At 36.7% G+C, this 23,922-nt stretch overlaps 1 pseudogene; it reads right to left on the bottom strand.

Annotated features, from left to right (window-relative positions):
- Positions 1–6,933: 6,933 nt before the first annotated feature.
- LOC100023180 (elongation factor 1-gamma-like) lies at positions 6,934–8,239 on the bottom strand (annotated as a pseudogene).
- Between the last annotated feature and the right edge of the window lie 15,683 nt (positions 8,240–23,922).

The raw sequence follows: 23,922 nt of genomic DNA, 5'->3' as shown, positions 1-23,922 counted from the left end.
TGGAAGACAGTGAGCTTGCAAAACAGCAAGATTTAATAAAGCAAAGCCAAAAAATTAACGAATTAGAAGAAAACATAAAATATGTCACTGAAATGGTCACAGACCAGGAAAATAGAGAAAGAAGAGATGATGTGAGAATTATTGGTCTGCTCGAAAAACCAGAGATAAACAAAAACCACGATGCTATACTACAGGAGATTATAGAAGAAAATTGCCCACATGTTTAGGAGCAAGGGGGCAAAAGAGAAAGGGTTCATAGAACACACTCTATACTAAATCCCCAAAAGACAACTCCCAGGAATGTGATCGCCAAATTCAAGAGCTTCCAAGAAAAGGAGAAAATCTTACAAGAAGCCAAGAAGAGGAGCTTCCATTATAGTGGGGACCCCAAAAGGATCACCCATGACTTAGTTGCTAATACTCTAAGAGACTACAATACATGGAACACGATATTTAGAAAGGCAAGAGAGCTGGGTCTCCCACCAAGAATCAACTACCCATAAAAAATGACTATATACTTCCAGGAGAAAGTATGGGCATTCAACAAAATAGAAGATTTCCAAGTATTTGCTAAGAAAAGACCAGAAATGAGTGGAAAAGTCAACATCCAATCACAGAAAGCAAGAGAAAATTGAAAAGGTAAATATGAAAGAAAGGGAAAAGGAGAAAAATCTTATCTTTTTTCTTTAAGTCAAACTCTCTTATATAAGAACTACATTTATATCAAATTATATATAGTAATATTTGGGGAAAATTTATAGTGTAACTCAAAAATTGTATGCATCATAAGAATAGTTAGAAGAATCATGCATAGGGAAAGATTGGGGCATCAAGAAGATTTGGTTAAAGGGGGGGAAAGAAAGAAAAAGGAAGGAGGCAATCAATGATACCTAGATTCACTTCAAGAAATAGAGTGAGGGAGAAAAAATTAATAGAATAATATTTCCAACACAAAGATAAACAAGGGAAGGGGAGGGGAAGAATTTTCATATGAGAAGGAGAGGAAGAGAGGATGAAGTGGTATTTCTAAAATCTTACTCTTAGTGAAATCAACTCTGAGAGGGAAGAACATCTAGATCCATTGGGATCCTGATTTCTATCTTATCCAACAGGGTAAGAGAGAAAGGAAAATTAAGGAGGGGGAGAAGGAGTATCAAAATGGAGGGAAGGAGAGGGGGGATGAGAAGGGAACAAAAAAGTGAGGGGCCAGAAAGGGAAGCATATCAAGAGTGGGAACTACGGAGACTGACATTAGTAAATTACTGGTATAAAAGGCTACAGCTAAAGAAGAAAAGTCAGAACTAGGAGAGGATATCAAAATGCCAGGGAATCCACAAGTGACAATCATAATTTTGAATGTGAATGGGATGAACTCACCCATAAAAAGTAGACAAATAGCAGATTGGATTAGAACCCCAAACCCTACCATATATTGTCTTCAAGAAATACATATAAGGCAGGTTGATACTCACAAGATTAGAATTAAAGGATGGAGTAAGACCTTTTGGGCCTCAACTGATAGAAAGAAAGTAGGAGTTGCAATCATGATATCTGACAAAGCCAAAGCAAAAATAGACCTGATCAAAAGGGATAGGGAAGGTAAATATATTCTGTTAAAAGGGAGTATAGACAATGAGGATTCATCACTAATCAACATGTATGCACCAAATGTTATAGCATCCAAATTTCTAATGGAGAAACTAGGAGAATTGAAGGAGGAAATACAGTAAAACCATATTAGTGGGAGACTTGAAACAAACACTATCAAATTTAGATAAATCAAACCAAAAAATAAATAAGAAAGAGGTAAAAGATGTGAATGAAATCTTAGAAAAATTGGATCTAATAGACATATGGAGAAAAATAAATAGGGACAAAAAGGAATACACCTTCTTCTCAGCACCACATGGCACATTCACAAAGATAGATCATACACTAGGTCACAGAAACATGGTATACAGATGCAAAAAAAGCAGAAATAATAAATAAAGTCTTTTCAGATCATAAGGCAATAAAAATATTGATGAGTTAGGGTACAGGGAGAGCCAAATCAAAAAGTAATTAGAAATTAAATAATATGATACTCCAAAATCAGTTAGTTAGAGAAGAAATCATAGAAATAATTATTTATTTCTTTGAGGAAAATGACAATGGTGAGACATCCTTTCAAACCTTATAAGATGCTGCCAAAGCCATAATCAGAGGAAAATTCACATCCTTGAGTGCATATATTAACAAACTAGGGAAGGCAGAGATCAAGGAATTAGAAATGCAAATAAAAAAACTTGAAAGTGAACAAAGTAAAAACCCCCAGAAGAAAAACAAACTAGAGATCCTAAAAATTAAGGGAGAAATAATGAAAATCAAGAGTGATAAAACTATTAAACTAATGAACAAGACTAGAAGCTGGTACTTTGAAAAAACAGACAAAATAGACGAAGTACCAGTCAATCTAATTTTAAAAGAGGAAATAAGAAAGGCAAATTAACAGCATCAAAGATGAAAAGGGGAAACTCACCTCCAATGAAGAGTTAATTATGGAAATAATTAAAAACTACTTTGCCCAACTACATGGCAATAAATATACCAACCTAGGTGATATGGATGAATATTTACAAAAATATAAATTGCCTAGACTAACTGAAGAAGAAATAGAATTCTTAAATAATCCCATATCAGAAAAAGAAATCCAACAGGCCATCAAAGAACTCCCTAAGAAAAAATCCCCAGGACCTGACAGATTCACAAGTGAATTCTATCAAACATTCCAAGAACAGCTAATCCGAATACTAAACAGATTTTTGACATAATAAGCAAAGAGGGATTTATACCAAATTCCTTTTATGTAACAAACATAGTACTAATTCCAAAGCCAGGCAGGACAAAAACAGAGAAAGATAATTATAGACCAATCTCCCTAATGAATATTGATACAAAAATCTTAAAAAGGATACTAGCAAAAAGACTCCAGCAAGTGATCAGAAGAGTCATTCACCATGATCAAGTATAATTTATACCAGGGATTCAGGACTAGTTCAATAATTGGAAAATCATCCACATAATCGACCATATCAACAAGCAAACCAACAAAAATCACATGATTATTTCAATAGACACAGAAAAAGACTTTGATAAAATATAACACCATTCCTATTAAAAACACTAGAAAGCATAGGAATAGAGGGGTGGTTCCGAAAAATAACAGTATATATCTAAAACCATTAGCCAATATCATATGCAATGGGGATAAACTAGATGCATTCCCAATAAGATCAGGAGTGAAACAAGGATGCCCTTTATTACCTATATTATTTGACATTGTACTAGACACACTAGCAGTAGCAATTAGAGAAGAAAAAGAAATTGAAGGCATTAAAATAGGCAATGAGGAGACCAAGTTATCACTCTTTGCGGATCACATGATGGTCTACTTAAAGAATCCTAGAGATAAAAGCAAAAAGCTAATTGAAAAAATCAATAACTTTAGCAAATTTGCAGGATACAAAATATACCCGCATAAGTCATCATAATTTCTATATATTCCCAACACATATTAGCAGCAAGAACTAGAAAGAGAAATCCAATTCAAAATCATCTTAGACAAATAAAATACTTAGTAATCTATCTCCTGAGACAAACACAGGAACTATTTGAACACAACTATAAAACACTCTTCACACAACTGAAACTAGACTTGAACAATGGGAAAAACATTAACTGCTTATCAGTAGGACGAGCCAATATAATAACAATGACCATCCTACCCAAACTCATCTATCTATTTAGTGCCATACCCATGGAACTTCCAAAAATTTTTTTTTACTGATTTAGAAAAAACCATAACAAAGTTCATTTGGAAGAACAAAAGATCAAGGGTATCCAGGGAAATAATGAAAATAAATACAAAGGAAGGGGGCCTTGCACTCCCAGATCTCAGACTATAATATAAAGCAGTGGTCATCAAAACAATTTGGTACTGGCTAAGAGACAGAAAGGAGGATCAGTGGAATAGACTCGGGGTAAGTGACCTCAGCAAGACAGAATATGACAAACCCAACGATCCCAGCTTTTGGGACAAAAATCCACTATTTCTTAAAAACTGCTGGGAAAATTGGAAGACAGTGTGGGAAAAATTAGGTTTAGATCAACACCTCACACCCTACACCAAGACAAATTCAAAATGGATGAATGACTTGAACATAAAGAAGGAAATTATAAGAAAATTAGATGAAAACAGAATAGTATACATGTCAGACATTTGGGAAGGGAAAGGTTTTAAAACCAAGCAAGACTTAGAATGAGTCACAAAAAGCAAAATACATAATTTTGATTACATCAAATTAAAAAGGTTTTGTACAAACAAAACCAATGTAACTAAAATCAGAAGGGAAGCAACAAATTGGGAAACAATCCTCATAAAAACCTCAAAGTTTTAATTATTCAAATTTACAAAGAGCTAAATCAATTGTACAAAAAAATCAAGCCATTCTTCAATTGATAAATAGGCAAGGGATATGAATAGTCAGTTTCCAGATAAAGAAATCAAAACTATTAATAAACACATGAAGAAGTGTTGTAAATCTCTCATAATCAGAGAGATGCAAATCAAAACAACTCTGAGGTATCACCTCACAACTAGCAGATTGGCTAACATGACAGCAAAGAAAAGTAATGAATGCTGGAGGGGATGTGGCAATGTCTGGACATTAATGCATTGCTGTTAGAGTTATGAATTGATCCAAGTATTCTGGAAGGCAATTTGGAACTATGCCCAAAGGGCAATAAAAGACTGTCTGCCCTTGGATCCAGCCATAGCACTGCTGAGTTTGTACCCCAAAAGATAATAAGGAAAAAGACATGTACAAGAATATTCATAGGTGTGCTCTTTGCGATGGCCAAAAATTGGAAGAGGAGGGGATGTCCTTCAATTGGAGAATGGCTGAATAAATTTTGGTATATGTTGGTGATGGAATACTATTGTGCTAAAAGGAATAATAAAGTGGATGAATTCCATGGAGACTGGAACAACCTCCAGGAAGTGATGCAGAGTGAAAGGAGCAGAACCAGGAATACATTGTACACAGAGACTGACACACTGTGGTACAATCGAATGTAATGGACTTCTCCATTAGTGGCAATGTAATGTCCCTGAACAATCTGCAGGGATCTAGGAGAAAAAAAAAAACACTGTCCACAAGTAGAGGACAAATTCTGGGAGAAAAACACTGAGGAAAAGCATTTGCTTGACTACAGGAGATGAGGGGATATGATTCTGAAGAGAGTCTAAATGAACACTCTAATGGAAATACCAACAACATGGAAATGGGTTCGAATCACGATTACATATGATACCCAGTGGAATCATGCATCGGCTATGGGATAGGCGGGGGCTGGGGAGAAGGGGGGGTAGAAAATGATCTTTGTAACCAATGAATAATGTTCAGAAATTACCAAAAAAATATAATGTCAATTAAAAAAAATTTATAGTCTGAAGTTAATTCTAAATTCATAAATCTGTGATTTTAAATTCCTTTATTTCTTTGTAAATCTGGGAGTAAAGATAAGGCCAATGAGAATTTATGGAAAAATCACTAAATCACTCTGTCTTTCTCCGTCTCTGTCTCTATCTCTGTCTCTGTCTCTGTCTCTATTTCTCTCTCTCTCTCTCTTTCTCTATCTCCTCTTCTATTCCCTTCTCTTCTCTCTCTCTTTCTCTTTTCTCTTTCTCTCCCTCTGCATGGGTTTGCTCTTCTTGTCTCCTCAAGCCCTTCTTATATTTCCCTGCATTTATCTAAGACCCAAAAAGCTCTCTGACTATAAACTAACCTACTTAATATGGATTAACAAAAAGAGGAAGAGGAGGAAAGGACTAACAGGTGTGTTTGACTCCTTACCTAATGCCTGGGGTTGGCTTCATTAGATAACCCAGAGTCCCAGGTGAAAAGTCCTTGGGATTGACTTGGCCCCATGGATTTCTGGGAGATGGTTCAAAGGCAGATGATCTCTGTACCTCAGGGAAAACAGTCCAGTCCAAAGCAGATTCTCAAATCAAGGAATCACAGATCTCTCCACAAGATTAGGACTGCTGAGGGAAAATTTGCAAGAGCAAAACCTCCTTCCAGCTCAGTCAAATGCAGGACAGAGAGTGACAGTTAATGCCAGTACAAGCTCCCACAATCCTTCTCTCCTTCTCAGAATCCTTTCCCAGGGTTTGTATCCAAATTCTGCTCCTTTCCTCTTAAACATAATCCATGAAATTAACTCTATCCCTTATCTACATTCGTACACTATATATATATATATATATATATATATATATATATGTAGATGTATATACATATGTCTTTATATAGATACACAAAAATTTGTATAAGATAATTAAAATCTCTAATATTTGCACTAATTATCAAATTTAAAGTTTCTTCATTCTTCATTGTCATATGAACTTCTATACTGTTTACTTAATAAACTGCTCTTCCTGTGGAAAAGTTTGTTGTTGTATTATTGGCTCAAAATCTAAGAGAAATTATTTTTATGCTCCCCTAATCAATTTTCTTTCCCACTCTCAACAGCTGTTTTAAACCATTTTATCCCTCTTTAAGTCTGCCAGCATATTTCCTCCCACATTTTAAACTGAGAACCTTGATATATAGGAAGAAAAAAAATCAATTCCATTTTCAAAAACCTCCTTCTTTTTCTTTTTTATTCTTCTCATTCATTCAAATATATTCCCCCACAGTATATTCCTTCACACTAGACTTACATGAAGAAATGATCTTTTTCATTGCTAATGCTAACTCTTCCACTCATATGCATTCTTAGTTCTTTTTTCCTGCTTACTTCTCCCCCATCACCATGTTCATCAGTTTTCTTTAATGTTTAGCAACTCCATGCAGAGGATGTATCAGACAGGTAGGTGGTAGCAGTGGGGCGTCACATGAAGATTTTGCCATGATTGAAGGGTTTACTCATGTGCTGAGAGGCCCCCTCCCAGTAAAATTATTCTTATATCATGGTTTGGGCCTCCTTGCTGCCAAGATCCAGCTTGTGCCATGTGTAGAACTTGTAATCCACCTGCCAGTCTGAATTCAGTTGGAAGGCGAGCTCCTGGCCCTGGAAAATCCAGATTATAGAAATGGCACTGCTGCAGCTGTTGTTGGTGCCAAAGAGTCTGACACTTGCAAAGGCATTATTTGTTAGCTTGTCCAAGCACTGGAATATTCTAGTGATAAGGTTGTAAACTCATGAAGGCCTGGCTGAGCTCCTGGGGGAAGTACCACAGGAACCAATCATCCTAGTCAAAGTGCTCCCAGAAATAGGGCTGTGCCACCAAGAGGGTATCCTCACTGGAGTATTTGTGCTTAAAATCATTTAACAGAAATGTACTCTTGGGCAGGTGAGCAAAGGGGTCCTTGGCCTTGGGTTCTACTGCCAGAGCCTACTCAAACTCATCCAATTCATCCTTGGGGATAGAGGCCACCGCCTTCTTCTCCTCCTTCCTCTTAGCCTGGACTTAGACTTCTCTTCTCTATGTTCCCTCTCCTTTCTTGGAGGGTTCTTAGGCTGACCCACAGCAAACTTCTCAGCATGGAACTGGGCCATCTTCTCACACAGCTTCACCTCCCCCAATATCACCCAGAAATGGGGCTGTCGAAAGCAGATTAGGAACCAGTGGTTGGTTTTGGGGAAGGCCTGCCTGAAAGATGGCTCTGGGACCTGTTTAGAGAGCCACAAAAGGTACATACGACTGTAATATCCACCAGGGATACTTGTTCATTTATCAAGAAAGTCCTAGTCTTTAGGTGGGTGTTTAGGAGCCTCAGAACTTGCTGGACCTCCTCTTTGGCATTCTCAGTGGCCTGTTTGTTGTGATGCATGATGCCAAGTGTGGGGAATACCCAGGAAATTTCTGGAGGAACAATGCCACTGTCAGCAAAGCTAACCCACTGGATCGCCTGGGCAGCTGCCTCCAGAATATGACCTGGAAGGTCATCATTGCTTACATAGTGTGGAATAGCATTACTTTCAAACACAGAGAACCCATCATAAACATCAAATGCTGGAACCTTGCCAGCATAAAATTTTTTGAAGGAATTCAGGGCTACAGTTGATCTTTCCAAAAATAGAAGTGGGGAAGTGGGGAAAGCATGCAGATCTGGGCCCCATTGTACTGTGCATTAATGAGGGCCTTGAAGGCCCACCAGTTTTCAGCATACCTCTACAGAGTCCTGGCAGCCATGATGATTCTGAAGAGAAAGGGGTGGGGACATTGGTGCTGTCGCACAACCCTTGCTTATTTCCCTAGAAGATTTTCCCCACTTTCATGCTGGTTCTTTCTCCAGTCTTCCCCAACCAAGACTTCCTTTTTGATGTTTATAAACATGCCTATTTCCCAATTTTTAGTTGAAATATCACAATTTTTGAAAAACAAAACTTTTTTCAATTACATGCAAAAACAATTTTGATAAATGTTTTATGACATTTTATAATTCGGGTTTTCTTCCTTCCTTGCACATTTCCAAGATGATAAATAGTCTGATACATATTATACCAATGTTTTCCCTCAGTCTTTATTTCCATATCCTTCTTAGTGTGATAGAAGACACATCTTACATATGCTGTAAAAACTTTTAACGACATTAAAGTGGGAGATAGTGTGCTTTGATATGCAACCAGATTCCAACTGTTCTTTCTTTGTGAATAATATTTTTTATCACAAATCCCTTGGGTTTTTTGGGGGGGCTTTGTTTTACTGATAATAGTTTAGTCATTAATGTTGATCATCATATTATATTTCTGTTACTGTATACAGAGTTCTGTTTCTGCTCTCTTTAAGTTGCTTTGATTTATGTTAATCTTTCCAAGTTTTTTTTTTCTTTCTGAAATTAGCCTACTCATTTATTATAACACAAAATATCCCATTACATCCATATTCCACAACTTGTTCTGACATTCCTCTGTTGCATGGAATTAGGATACAGTAACTTCCTCTTCAGTTGTTATTTATTGGACAGTTGTCTAACAACTTATGACTAATGAGACTCAGTGTAGCTGATTTGGGCCTACTCATATATGGCTGAAAGTAAAGAGGTTTTTTTAGACATTTATTTAATATTGAAAAAGTATAAATTTGGGTAAGGAAAAGTAAACAAAGGTTTGGGGATTAGGAATAATTCTCTAATATAAAAGGGGATCTAAATTTATACCCACTCCCTCTGGTTTGAGAGATCTTGCATCTTGCTCAAGTTTCTTTGAGCCTGACTACCACTACTTAATGTATTCTAATTATTAGGGTCAGTTCTAAATAAACTATCCTAAATTATAATACTCTTATTTATAATAAATTCTACTGTCTTTATATATATATTTATTTAGGGGTAAAATTAATGTCATTGACTGAATATATTATATTAGTGGTCACCAGGGATTTAAATTCAATCCCAATGAATCACTCAAGTCAGTTTAGCATTCTTATGGTGGTTTAATTACAATAGTAGGAAGAAATTAAGAAGAGAGAGAGGAAAGGGAATTAAAACTGCTCCAGCCTGGATGAGCCATCCATGAGTTCAGAGGCCTTGGCCAAGGGGTCTGTCCAGAAAGCCAAGGCAAAAAGGTGTAAAAATGGAGATTTGAACCCCAGACTTCAATCCCCAGAAGTCCTTGGTACTTCCCAGAATTCCCTATAATCTCACCTGAGTCTCCACCTGGATGAGAACACAATTTAGTATTTAATGGGCTCTCTGCCTCCCAAAAGCTCTCTTCCTCAATTTGAAACATTGCAACATATAGTAATTAGGCTGTGAATGGGCTAATCAGCCCTATGCACGTGACTTATTATTTTATACCCTTGATTTCTAATAATCTTTAATAAACCTAATAAAATATAATACTTTTATTATTAGAAACTAATTTAACTTTTACAGTTTGGCTGACCATGTCAGTTGTGACAAAATACCCTCAAACTTCTTAACTTTCCTAAAACTTTTCTCTACAGTGACTAAGTTCAGCTTTTAATAGCTACTGCCTAGTTTTTTTTTTTTAAGTCATGTTTCTCCAAGGCTTTTCAGAAAAGCTTCTGGATCAGCTCGAACCTGCTTGCCTACTTGCCTGCTATCCATTCCTGCCTGCATTCATCCACTCCAGTCCTGCCAGATTGCTCACCTAGTCCCGGCCCTGCTCGCCCAACCCTAGCAACTCTGGCCTCTGAGCCATATCACCCCAGGCCAGCACCAGGACCCAGTCCTTTCCATCTTCGGAATCAAACACCAGCTGGTAAAAACAGGAGGGATCTTTTCTTAGGCTACAATTAGCTTCCATATGGGGGCAGGGGACTACAGGGGGCAAGAAAGAGGACAAGGAAGAGACTTTTAAAAAGAGGAAGTTTCAAGCATGACTTATTTAAAAGGGTATCTCTAGACTGCACTGATTTTGTTATTTCTCTCCCCTGATATTCAGGGGAAAAATTCAGCTCCCTGCAACTCTTTGGCCCAAATTGAGATTCCAAAAACCCACCCTCACTATGGGGGAGCAGCTCAGTGGCTCAGTGTATTGAGAGCCAGGCCTAGAGATGGGAGGTCCTGGATTAAAACCTGGCCTCAGACACTTACTGGCTGTGTGATCCTGGGCAGGTCACTTGACTCCCATGGCCTATCCCTTACCAATCTTCTGCCTTCTGACACATCTAAATGGATAATTAAAAAAAAAAAAACAATGAACCTTAAAGAGACTGGAGGTTTTATTTTTAAGGCTTTTCAGACTCCAATGTTTTATAAAAACATGTGTATTTTATTGCATTTTACTGATTGTTTTGTTTAAGATTTAATTGTGTTGGTTTTATGTTCATATATTAATGTATTCAATACTATTCTGTTACACTGAATCGTTTTAATGTACTGGGATTTAACTACTGTTATATTCTGTTGCTTTTCCCCTATAACTACACTGAACAATTATTGTTCAGTGTAGTTATATAATTGTTCAGTATAACAACGTTTGGAAAATGTAATGAGCTAAGTATCTCAAATTGATTTTAAGGGTTCTTTAGATATGATTTTTAGAATTTTTTTTAAACAAACTCTGGTCATTTTCCCTTCCCCGAACAGGAGGAAAGGTCCATTTTAGTAGCTGAGGTGAAATACAATTATAATCCCTACCTCCCACATTTATAAAAATGTGAACAGATGGGACATCACAGTCTCATATCAAAGGATCTGGGTAGTTAATCCCAGGGCACAAATACCCCTGGATGACTCTCAAAAGAGGAGTGTCTCTCATTTATAACTCTTCAGATCACTTTACTTCCATCAGAATGATCTCTAGATTTCTTGATGATATCCTAGACCCAAAATAAGTTTTACTTTGTTTAAAAATATGTTTGCCAAGGTTGAAAGATTTGCTACATTTATAAAAATTGTAACAAATATCCATCAGTTCAAAGGCTTTTAAAAATGCCATACAGCAACTTAAGTGAAATATCACAGTGATTTTGTTTGCTATTGTAATTAATTGGGCTATTGAGAATTTTGGGGATATTGATACCTACATATTTGTACTACTGTTCTTCATAAAAAAAATACTGTTACCTTGTGAAATTCATTTGCTCATACTCACAGTGGATCATGGCCAGGTATAAAGAGCAAATGGATCTCATTTTTAGTGAGAAACCTTGTATTCTATATTTCCTTAGATGACCCAGTGTGTCAATGATTATAAGATATATTTTTGAATTTTAAAACTCTTTTCTTATTATATTTTTCTTGCTTGTGCAATATACTATTTCAGTCTTTTATTTTTCTCTCCTTTTTTATATTTCAAGTGCATGACACCAGTATTAAGATTTTTTTAACATTTTTGATTTGCAGTAATATAAGTTTAAATATATTTGCTATAATGTCAATGCATGCCCCAAAAGCTTGAGTCTATAAAAATGATGCCACTAATTGTTTAAAATAATTATGGGACTTTTCTTAATGATTCTGTCTGATTCCAGGACAAGATATACAAAAGAGCCATTGAACAGGGCCAAAGAAGCACATAGTTAACATGCACACTGCCAATCGAGCAGAAGGTCAAAGAGATCAACCAATCCCAATGGGGTTGATAAATTCTAAACCAATACAAAGGACTTGAACCTAGTGTGAAGACTCAAGGTTGTGATGCTTAATATACGTGAAGATGTAGGCTTTCCTTATATTCACACTCTTTGCGAAAATACTTACAAATGAGTATCTCAAATTTGGCTCTTACCTGGTTCTTATAATCCAGTCCCTTTTCTGTCTTTCGTAGCATGGCAACATTCTATTGACCTGGTTACTGACTGGGTAAATGCTTAATTGCTTATATCATTTTGATTGGTCCCTAATTCAAGGACCTGTTATTAATTTACTTTTCCTTTACTTGGAATTTTTTCACATAAGATTTTGATAGTCTCTATTTCATCCAGATATTATCTTTTTTATTTTAATTTTTTAATTTTTTTATTTCTCTTACCAATTGATTCATATACCTCATAACTCAGCCATACATCCCTTAGTGATCCCTGTGTTTTTCAATAACCCTCTTTGGGGAGGGGTGGATAATTATAATTATTTTAAATTGCAAAGTTTAAATTCCTTGAGAGAGAAATTTTAGGTCAAGAAACTCTCTTGGAGAAGACATCATGAAGATGCCTCCACAGACCACAAGATGCATGACAAAGACCAAGAATGAACTTTGGGTTTGGGGTTTGAATGCATTTGTTTTGTATGTATACTTTCATGCCAAAGGGGACTGCCTTCTAACTGGCTTTTTGTCAATGTGCCTAGCAATTATTGGTTTTGTTTTCTTTTCCTTTTATCCACAAATTATTGTAATCTTTAAGTTGATTATGTATCCATGATTCTTTGGGGAAACTTTTCCCAATAGGATCATGGGGGGTAGTGATGTAAAAATGGAGATTTGAACCCCAGACTTCAATCCCCAGAAGTCCATGATACTTCCCAGAATTCCCTATAATCTCACCTGAGTCTCCACCTGGGCAAGAACACAATTTAGTATTTAATGGGCTCTCTGCTTCCCAAGAGCTCTCTTCCTCAACTTGAAACATTGCCACATGTAGTAATTAGGCAGTATTTTGTATCCTTGATTTCTAATAATCTTTAATAAACCTCATAAAATATAATACTTTTATTCTTAGAAACTCATTTACTTTTTACAAAGGGAGTCAGTCTTATCACTCACCGTGTCACAGTCTAAAAGGAAGCAGTCTTAAGAGCTCCTCCAGACTCGAGTTCCAGGGCCAACTTTGCCAAAAGCTACAAGCACTCCAAAACACCACCCAGAGCTCCCCATGCTGCTGAGAGAGAAACAATGTCGCCATGCTAGTCCAATGTCTCAAAGAGAGCCCTGTGAGAGGAAGTGATGTGAAATATAGAGACAGTTCTTTACATCACTTCCTGAGTCTCACATGTACCAATGGTAGCTTAAGCTTGACTTAGGACAGCCCAGGGGGTTATTTAGTTGTTTCTGATTTTTTACTTGCCAGCACATGTTGGTCATAGGTCATCCTCCTCAACACATAATCCTTAAGTAAGGGTGCATACATTCCTGGTTGCTAGAATTCTAAAGACTAAGCAGGGTGGAGTAAATCTAAAAATTCACAATCCCCCCCCTGATTATGATTGGGGGACTAGTCTCCCAAATTGATCACTAAACATAATCATCTTGCACCTCTAAATTCTTCTAACTGCATGTGCATACAAAATTTTTACTTTCATGAGGAAACTACAATAGTTATAGAGAAGAGGGGAATAGAAGAGAGAAAGCAAAACCAATGTTTTGTTTGGCTCATTGACAAAAACCAAATAGGGGAGGGAGTCCCCTTTTGGCACAAGAGTATACATTAAAAATAAATGTTTAATCAACCTTCAGTTCAATCAATCACACCACAAAGTTCATTCTGGATCTTCTTGATGTAGTGTAGATTTTTCAGGCATCTTTCTACAAAGAGTTCATTCTCTGGATTTAGGAGTTAGCAAGCCTTTTTCCTTGAAAATATTTCTCAAAGAAAAATTTTAAAATCTTGGATTTTTTTTTAAATAAAATTCCCCTGAAGAGGGCATTAAGAAACACCCAATTCAGCTCAGGATGCATGGTTGAGTTTTGAGGTTGTATGGGTCAGTTATCAAAAGAAGAGGAAAAAAAATATAGAGAAAAAAATGGAAGAAATTTAAACTTTTATGAGAAAGAAAAAAATTCAAAAACAGAATCAAAATATCTAAATCTATGTATATAAAATTTTGAGCAAACAAGAATAAATTCACAATAGGCCCTTGTATTAGGGTCTAATTAAAGCAATTTCTATCTCACAACTCTGTAGGTCAGAATGCAATAATATTAAATTACCCATTTGCAGCCAAGACTGTAGGAAGTTGCCATACTATATGAGAGAAAAAGGACTAGATTTTTTTGTGTAATACGGAAGTTTCAATTCTATGTCTTCTGGTCCTATAATATAGAAGCTACCAGATTCCATGTAATACTGACTGTGGCTACACAATGTTTGATTTTTTTCCTTCTGACAGTATGTAAAACTTTTTCCTTAGTAAGACATTTAATTTTTTTTTTATCAAGTAGTCTAGGAGTGTTTTATAATAGGGTCTCTTTTAGGAAGTGATTTGAGAATTGCTTCAATTTCAAAATTTCCCCTCTTATTTGAGAATATCAGAGCATTTTAGACAGATGATTTCTTATACTATAATGTACAAACTTTTTTATCATAGTTTTCAATTATTCTGATGATTCTTAGATTATTTATTTTGTTTCAGTTTTCAAAGTTAGTTGGTTTTTTTCAGGGAGTGATTTCAGATTTTCTTTCATGCTTTTAAATCTTTTAACTTAGTTTTATTGTTTCCTGATACCTTATGGAGGCATTAGATTCCATTTGTTCGGTTCTAAATTTTAGGAGTTTTTTCCTTCCTGGTGGCTTTGTGTTTCCTTTTCATTTGGCCCATTCTAGTGTGTATGGAGTTGTTTTCTTTAGGTTTCTGATGGTGTTTGTTTATTTTTGTCTCCTTTTATATTTGGACCATTCTGGTATAAAGAGTGTTGTATTCTTCAGTATTTTTTCTCTCCATTTCTATTTGTACCATTCTGGTCTTTAGGGAGTTGTGCTCTTCAGTGGTTTGTGATATCCATTGCACCAGTTTCCAACTTGTTTAGTTGTTATGTCATGACTTTTATTGTTCAATTTTTTAACTTCTTTTCTATTTTTTTCAAAAGGCATTTTGGGGCCTGACATCCTTTCTCTTATCCATTTGGTGTTTTACTTGTTTCTTTTCTGCCACTGTTGTCCTATTCTGAATTTATGATTGTCCCTATCAATAAATAACTTGCTATGCTTATTTTTTACATCTTTTGCTTATTTTTCTAGTTATCATTTATATTCCTGCTTATTACCTTATATATTTATTTAGGTTTTGCTCTGATTCTGAGGTAGATGGACAGATATTCTAAGTTTGCAATGTAGCCTTCTCTGTTATGTGGTGAAGGCCCAGTTGCCTTTGTATATTTCAATATGCACTTACGAGGAGTAGCATGGATGACTTCTTTTGGTGAGTTTTATAGGTCTTTTGTTTGACTAGATTCTGCTCCTATGCTATTGCTTTCCCTCCTGTCTACTTTGCTGGGTTGGACATCAACTCTGCCAGTTCATTGCCTCAGGCCCTGTGGTACATTATCCCCATATTGATGTTTTGTTGCCTCAGGCCACATGGATTTTTATTATATTAAGCCACATGAAAGAGGATATGCCTGGTATTGGGATGCTCCCCATCTCATACTGTGTTGGGCTGTTCCACACTTTATCATTTCCTTACCTCAGACCACATGGAAACTGTTAGAATTAAATTAATGTTTTTTTTTTCTAAAGTATTATATTTTTAGACGTTTATTAAAGATTATTAGAAATCGAGGATAAAGAAAATACCAAATAAGAAAGCATGTGTCTCGGGCACATAGTCCATTCACAGCCACTTACATCTTGCCTGCATATAGAGAGACGCATGTGCCTATAAGCAAAAGCAGAGAGAGAAAGTAGGCCGTACAGCCCCTTTAAATAATAAGTTGTGATCTTGCACTCAGGTGAGGTTATAGGGAATTCTGGGAACTACCAAGGACTTCTAGGGATTGAAGTCTGTGGTTCAAATTTCCATTTTTACAAAACTCATAGGACTGGAATTGGGGTGATGTTGGCCTATTCTCTATTTCTTGTTTTATTGACTCATAGAAGAGCTTTGGGCTGATCCACATTATGTCAGTTTTTTCTGATGTCACACTTTCTGTACTACTCTCACTTCTCAACCTAGTGATATTTGTCCTTCCTGCTTTTCTTTGTTCTGAGGTGTTTTTATTTTCTATTTTTATATATTTGGAGGGTTTAGTCAAGGTGATAGTCCCTTATTCTGCCTTCTTAGCCCACAGGATTGAACTCTCCACAGTAGTCTTAAAAGCAAACAAACAGAACACCCAACTTTTCTTTCATCTTAGAATTCATACTATGTATCTGTTTCAAGGCAGAAGAGTATAAGGGTTATGAACTTACATTTAAATTACTTGCCCAGTGTCACATAACGAAGAAGTGTTACTAAGAAGTGTTTTAGGGCAGAATTGAAATTTCTTCCCCTTCACCCCATAATATTCCATCAACCAATTCTTTTCTCATTTCTGGTACTTACCCCTTACATATATATATCCTTTCTCACCTGTTTTTTTTTTACTTTCTTGAAGACAGCTCATACCCTGCTTTTTTGCAGCATTTACTCCTATGTTCTCTTGACCTTTCCCTTTCCTCTGAGATTTCTATGATTTTTTTAAAATATATTTTATTTGATCATTTCCAAGCATTATTCGTTAAAGACATAGATCATTTTCTTTTCCTCCCCCCCCACCCCCCATAGCCGACGCGTAAGTCCACTGGGCATTAGATGTTTTCTTGATTTGAACCCATTGCTTTGTTGATAGTATTTGCATTAGAGTGTTCATTTAGAGTCTATCCTCTGTCATGTCCCCTCAACCTCTGTATTCAGGCAGTTGCTTTTTCTTGGTGTTTCCACTCCCATAGTTTATCCTTTGCTTATGAATGGTGTTTTTTTCTCCTGGATCCCTGTAAGTTGTTCAGGGACATTACACCGCCACTAATGGAGAAGTCCATTACATTCGATTATACCACAGTGTATTAGTCTCTGTGTACAATGTTCTCCTGGTTCTGCTCCTCTCGCTCTGCATCACTTCCTGGAGGTTGTTCCAGGCTCCATGGAACTTCTCCACTTTATTATTCCTTTTAGCACAATAGTACTCCATCACCAACATATACCACAGTTTGTTCAGCCATTCCCCAATTGATGGGCATCCCCTCATTTTCCAGTTTTGGGCCACCACAAAGAGCGCAGCTATGAATATTTTTGTACAAGTCTTTGTGTCCATTATCTCTTTGGGGTACAGACCCAGCAGTGCTATGGCTGGGTCAAAGGGTAGATATTCTTTTAGCACCCTTTGGGCATAGTTCCAAATTGCCCTCCAGAAAGGTCGGATCAGTTCACAGCTCCACCAGCAATGAATTAATGTCCCTATTTTGCCACATCCCCTCCAGCATTCATTACTTTCCTTTGCTGTTATGTTAGCCAATCTGCTAGGTGTGAGGTGATACCTCAGAGTTGTTTTGATTTGCATCTCTCTGATTATAAGAGATGTAGAACACTTCTTCATGTGCTTGTTAATAGTTTTGATTTCTTTATCTGAGAACTGCCTATCCATTTCCCTTGCCCATTTATCAATTGGAGAATGGCTTGATTTTTTGTACAATTGATTTAGCTCATTATAAATATGAGTAATTAAACCTTTGTCAGAGGTTTCTATGAAGATTTTTTCCCAATTTGTTGTTTCCCTTCTGATTTTAGTTATATTGGTTTTGTTTGTACAAAAGCTTTTTAGTTTGATGTAGTCAAAATTATTTATTTTACATTTTGTGATTCTTTCTATATCTTGCTTGGTTTTAAAGCCTTTCCCCTCCCAAAGGTCTGACATGTATACTATTCTGTGTTTACCCAATTTACTTATAGTTTCCTTCTTTATGTTTAAGTCACTCACCCATTTTGAATTTATTTTGGTGTAGGGTGTGAGGTGTTGATCTATTCCTAGTCTCTCCCACACTGTCTTCCAATTTTCCCAGCAGTTTTTATCGAATAGTGGATTTTTGTCCCAAAAGCTGGGATCTTTGGGTTTATCGTATACTGTCTTGCTGAGGTTGCTTTCCCCCAGTCTATTCCACTGATCTTCCTTTCTGTTTCTTAGCCAGTACCAAATTGTTTTGATGACTGCTGCTTTGTAATATAGTTTTAGGTCAGGGACTGCAAGGCCCCCATAATTTGTGTTTTTTTTCATTATTTCCCTGGATATCCTTGATCTTTTGTTCTTCCAAATGAACTTTGTTATGGTTTTTTCTAAATCAGTGAAGAAGTATTTTGGTAGTTCAATGGGTATGGCACTAAATAGATAAATAAGTTTGGGTAGGATGGTCATTTTTATTATATTGGCTCGTCCTATCCATGAGCAGTTAATGCTTTTCCATTTGTTCAAGTCTAGTTTTAGTTGTGTGGCGAGTGTTTTGTAGTTGTGTTCATATAGTTCCTGTGTTTATCTTGGGAGGTAGATTCCTAGGTATTTTATTTTGTCTAAGGTGATTTTGAATGGGATTTCTCTTTCTAGTTCTTGCTGCTGAGCTGTGTTGGAGATATATAGAAAAGCTGATGATTTATGTGGGTTTATTTTGTATCCTGCAACTTTGCTAAAGTTGTTGATTATTTCAATTAGCTTTTTGGTTGAATCTCTAGGATTCTTTAAGTAGACCATCATGTCATCCACAAAGAGTGATAACTTGGTCTCCTCCTTGCCTATTTTGATGCCTTCAATTCCTTTATCTTCTCTAATTGCTACTGCTAGTGTTTCTAGTACAATGTCAAATAGTAGAGGTGATAATGGGCATCCTTGTTTCACTCCTGATCTTATTTGTAATGCATCTAGTTTATCCCCATTGCAGATGATATTAGCTGTTGGTTTTAGATATATACTGTTTATTATTTTTAGGAATGACCCTTCTATTCCTATGCTTTCTAGTGTTTTTAATAGGAATGGGTGTTGTATTTTATCAAAGGCTTTTTCTGCATCTATTGAAATAATCATGTGATTCTTGCTAGTTTGCTTGTTGATGTGGTCAATTATGTGGATGGTTTTCCTAATGTTGAACCAGTCCTGCATCCCTGGTATGAATCCTACTTGATCATGGTGAATGATCCTTCTGATCACTTGCTGGAGTCTTTTTGCTAGTATCCTATTTAAGATTTTTGCATCTATATTCATTAGGGAGATTGGCCTATAGTTTTCTTTCTCTGTTTTTGACCTGCCTGGTTTTGGAATCAGTACGATGTTTGTGTCATAAAAGGAGTTTGGTAGAACTCCCTCTTTGCTTATTATGTCAAATAGTTTGTATAGTATTGGGATTAACTGTTCTCTGAATGTTTGATAGAATTCACAGGTGAATCCATCAGGCCCTGGGGACTTTTTCTTAGGAAGTTCTTTGATGGCTTGTTGGATTTCAATTTCTGATATGGGATTATTTAGGAATTCTATTTCCTCTTCTGTTAGTCTAGGCAGTTTGTATTTTTGTATATATTCATCCATTTCTCCTAAATTGGTGGATTTATTGCCATATAATTGGGCAAAGTAATTTCTAATGATTGCCTTAATTTCCTCCTCATTGGAGGTGCTGTCCCCCTTTTCATCTTTAATGCTGTGAATTTGCTTTTCTTCCTTCCTTTTTTTAACTAGATTGACCAATACCTTGTCTATTTTGTTTGTTTTTTCAAAGTACCAGCTTCTTGTCTCATTTATTAAATCAATAGTTCTATCACTTTCGATTTTATTAATTTCTCCCTTAATTTTTAGGATTTCTAATTTGGTTTTCTGCTGGGGGTTTTTAATTTGATCGCTTTCCAGTTTTTTCATTTGCATTTCCAATTGATTGATCTCTGCTCTCCCTTGTTTGTTAATATAAGCATTCAGGGATATGAATTTACCTCTGATTACCGCTTTGGCTGCATCCCAAAAGGTTTGAAAGGATGTTTCGCCATTGTCATTTTCCTCGATGAAATTATTAATTGTTTCTATGATTTCTTCTTTAACTAAACGGTTTTGGAGTATCATATTGTTTAATTTCCAATTGGTTTTAGATTTGGTTTTCCATGTACTATTACTAATCATTATTTTTATTGCCTTGTGATCTGAGAAGGCTGCATTCATTATTTCTGCTTTTCTGCATTTGTGTGCTATGTTTCTGTGACCTAATGTATGGTCAATTTTTGTGAATGTGCCATGTGGTGCTGAGAAGAAGGTGTATTCCTTTTTATCCCTATTTATTTTTCTCCATATGTCTATTAATTCTAATTTTTCTAAGATTTCATTCACTTCTTTTACCTCTTTCTTATTTATTTTTTGATTTGATTTATCTAAATTTGATAATGGTTGGTTTAAGTCTCCCACTAGTATGGTTTTATTGTCTATTTCTTCCTTCAATTCTCCTAGTTTCTCCATTAGAAATTTGGGTGCTATATTATTTGGTGCATACATATTGATTAATGATATTTCCTCATTGTCTATAGTCCCTTTTAACAAAATATAATTACCTTCCCTATCCCTTTTGATCAGGTCTATTTTTGCATTGGCTTTATCAGATATCATGATTACCACTCCTGCCTTCTTTCTATCAGTTGAAGCCCAGAAGGTCTTACTCCATCCTTTAATTCTGACCTTGTGGGTGTCAACCCGCCTCATGTGTGTTTCTTGAAGACAACATATGGTAGGGTTTTGGATTCTAATCCATTCTGCTATTCGTCTACGTTTTATGAGTGAGTTCATCCCATTCACTTTCAAAGTTATGATTGTCATTTGTGGACTCCCTGGCATTTTGATTGCCTTCCCTAATTCTAACCTTTTCTTCTTCGGCTCTACCTTTTAGTCCAGTGATTTACTTTGAAACAGTCCCCCTTGTCCCCTCCCTTGATGTTTCCCTTTTTAGTCCCTCCCTTTTTGTTCCCTCCCCCTCCCCCCTCTCTTTCCCTCCCTTTTTGTTCTCCCTCTCCCCCTCCCCCCCTTGGTTTTCCCTTCTCCTTACCCTTGTTGGGTAAGATAGAATTCAAGATCCCAATGGATCTGGATGTTTTTCCCTCTCAGAGCTGATTTCCCTGAGATAGAGGTTTAAGTAACCCCCCCTCTCTTCCTCTCCTTCTTATAGGAGTTTTCTTCCCCTCCCCTTCCCATGTGAATCTTTGTGTGAGAATGATTATTCTATTTGGTCTTTCTTTACCCCCTATTTATACATTACTTTTTCCCCACATGTTAGTATACATAGGTTGATATAAATGTAGTCCTTATAGAAGAGAGTTTGAGTAAAAGAAGAAGATAACATTTTCCCCTTTCCTTAATATTTACCTTTTCAGGTATTCCTTGCTCTTTGATTTTCGGTATCAAACTTTCCACAGAGCTCTGGTCTTTTCTTTGCAAAAAGTTGGAAGTCTTCTATTTTGTTGAATGCCCATACTTTCCCTTGGAAGTATATAGTCAGTTTTGCTGGGTAGCTGATTCTTGTTTGGAGACCCAGCTCTCTTGCCTTTCTGAAGATCATGTTCCATGCCTTACGATCATTCAGAGTAGAACTTGCAAGGTCTTGGGTGACCCTGATTGGCATTCCTTTATATCTAAATTGTCTTTTTCTGGCTTCCTGTAGGATTTTTTCTTTTGTTTGATAGCTTTGGAATTTGGCAATTACATTCCTGGGAGTTGTCTTTTGGGGGTTTAGTGTAGAAGGTGTACTGTGAGCTCTGTCAGTGGCTGTATTGCCCCCTTGTTCTAGAATCTCTGGGCAATTTTCTTTGATTATATCTTGTATCACCATGTCCAGTTTGGTGTTTATTTCTGGCTTTTCTGGGAGTCCAATTATTCTTAAATTATCCCTTCTCCCCCTATTTTCCAGATCTATCACCTTGTCGGTGAGATATTTTATGTTCTCTTCTAATTTCTTGGTATTTTGGCTTTGCTTTATTAATTCTTGCTCTTTTACACGATCGTTGTCTTCCAGCTGCCTGATTCTGGCCTTTAAAGCCTGGTTTTCTTTTACAGTTTGGTCAAACTGGTTTTGTAGATGCGTGAATTTCTTTTGCATTATTTCCAACTTTTCCTCCCAGAAGGCTTCCATCTTTTTGGTCATTTCTGATTCAAATTCTTCATAGGTTTGTGGAGAGTTTCCATTTCCTTTGGAAGGTTTTGGAGCATTTTCTTTTATATTATCTTCTGTCTGCTCTGTATTTTGTATTTTGGCTCCATAGAATGTGTCCAAAGTCGCCCCTTTCTTCTTATTTTTCTTGGTATTTTGGGGCTTCTGTGGTTCTGTGGAGTTTGCCATTTCTGAATGTGGAGGATTAGTTTTTCTTGTCTCTGTCTGGTGTTCAGAGGCTTTAGTCCTGGGCAGATGGTTCTATGAGCTTTCCCTGGGTTAAACTGAATATGCCTCACTGGAACTGGAATGGAAGGGTCGGACCACGAGGCCACACTCTCCCCCGGCTTGCTTTCCTGGAAGTTGCCTTCAGAATCGCTGGCCGTGAGGCTGTTTCGTCTGCCTGCGGGGGGATGGGCTGCAGCTAGCCCAAGCTCAGAGGGCGAGGACTTTCACTGAGACTTGGATAGCAGGATCCAGCCCGTGAGGCTGTCTTGCCCGCCCTGAGGGTTGCTGTTGTTTCGACCAGCTCTCTGCAGCAGAAGCCCCAGGCAGTAACTTTCACCGGGACTGTAGAAGGCCCTGAGGGTTCTGCTCTCTGAGCCCGGCCGGGCTGCGGCTTCCGGGAGCCTTGGACTCTGCGCTCCTACCCCTGAGGTCCGAGGGATCATGGTTCTGGCTTTTAAGGGGAGCCGTATCTTTTGATCCGGGTCCAGGTCCAGGAGGAGGGTTCCCAGGGTCTGTGCTGTTGATCGTTTTGAATTTCGGCGCCTTAGGAGCTCATCGTTTGAGATCGGTGGGGAAGGGTTTTCAGGAGATCTGAGCTTTAGCTTTCTCTAAGCCGCCATCTTAACCGGAAGTCTGAATTTTTACTTTATATATTTTCATGAATATAGTTATTTGCATGTCGTCTTCCCAATTAGATTATGGATTCCTTGTGAACATGGACTGTTTATTGTTCTTAGTTGTAGTGTTTGGGTTTGTTTGTTTTGCTTTGCTTTTCCTCTCTTTTCATCCTGAGAAGTTAATCCAGTGTCTAACACCTAGTAAATATTTAAAAATTGTTTGAAGATTTGTAAAAACTGACTTGTGGTTTTAAGATATTATTAAACTTGTGATGTGACAGTCAGCAGCATGTTATACAAATAAGTTCACTAGAATGATTCAGTGACTACGGAAGTTATTCAGTTCATATGATTATATAGAGAAGATGAGAATTTGCTTAATAGCCAGAACCCAAGATAGTATTCTTCTTAGAGAAGTCTCAAACTCTTAACCCAAAAATATTAAAGAATATACTGGAAATGATAGATATTTTTATTGTTATTTAGAAACAAGTCTAGCTAAGAAGAGCATCTTCATTGCAGAAAATCAAAAAGTCACAAATCAGATTTACTAATTTGTCTGAGACTTTATGTGTAGTATGATATTAGTCAAACAATGTTCATCAACCCATATTAGTTGTGAATGGATCTTTTTAGTACTAATGTGCCATTCATTCAGGAACATTATTGATATTTTCTGAGAAGGAAAGAGGACTACAAACTTTACATTTATAGACATGAGAATTAGGTATAGTCTCTGTTTTCCCCCTAACTTTTCACTTTGACATATTTTTGTAA

The sequence above is a fragment of the Monodelphis domestica genome, chromosome 3 (genome assembly GCF_027887165.1).
Source record: "Monodelphis domestica isolate mMonDom1 chromosome 3, mMonDom1.pri, whole genome shotgun sequence".
Taxonomy (NCBI): Eukaryota; Metazoa; Chordata; class Mammalia; order Didelphimorphia; family Didelphidae; genus Monodelphis; species Monodelphis domestica.
The sequence above is the reverse complement of the archived record's forward strand: the minus strand, read 5'-3'. Positions and strand labels throughout refer to the sequence as shown.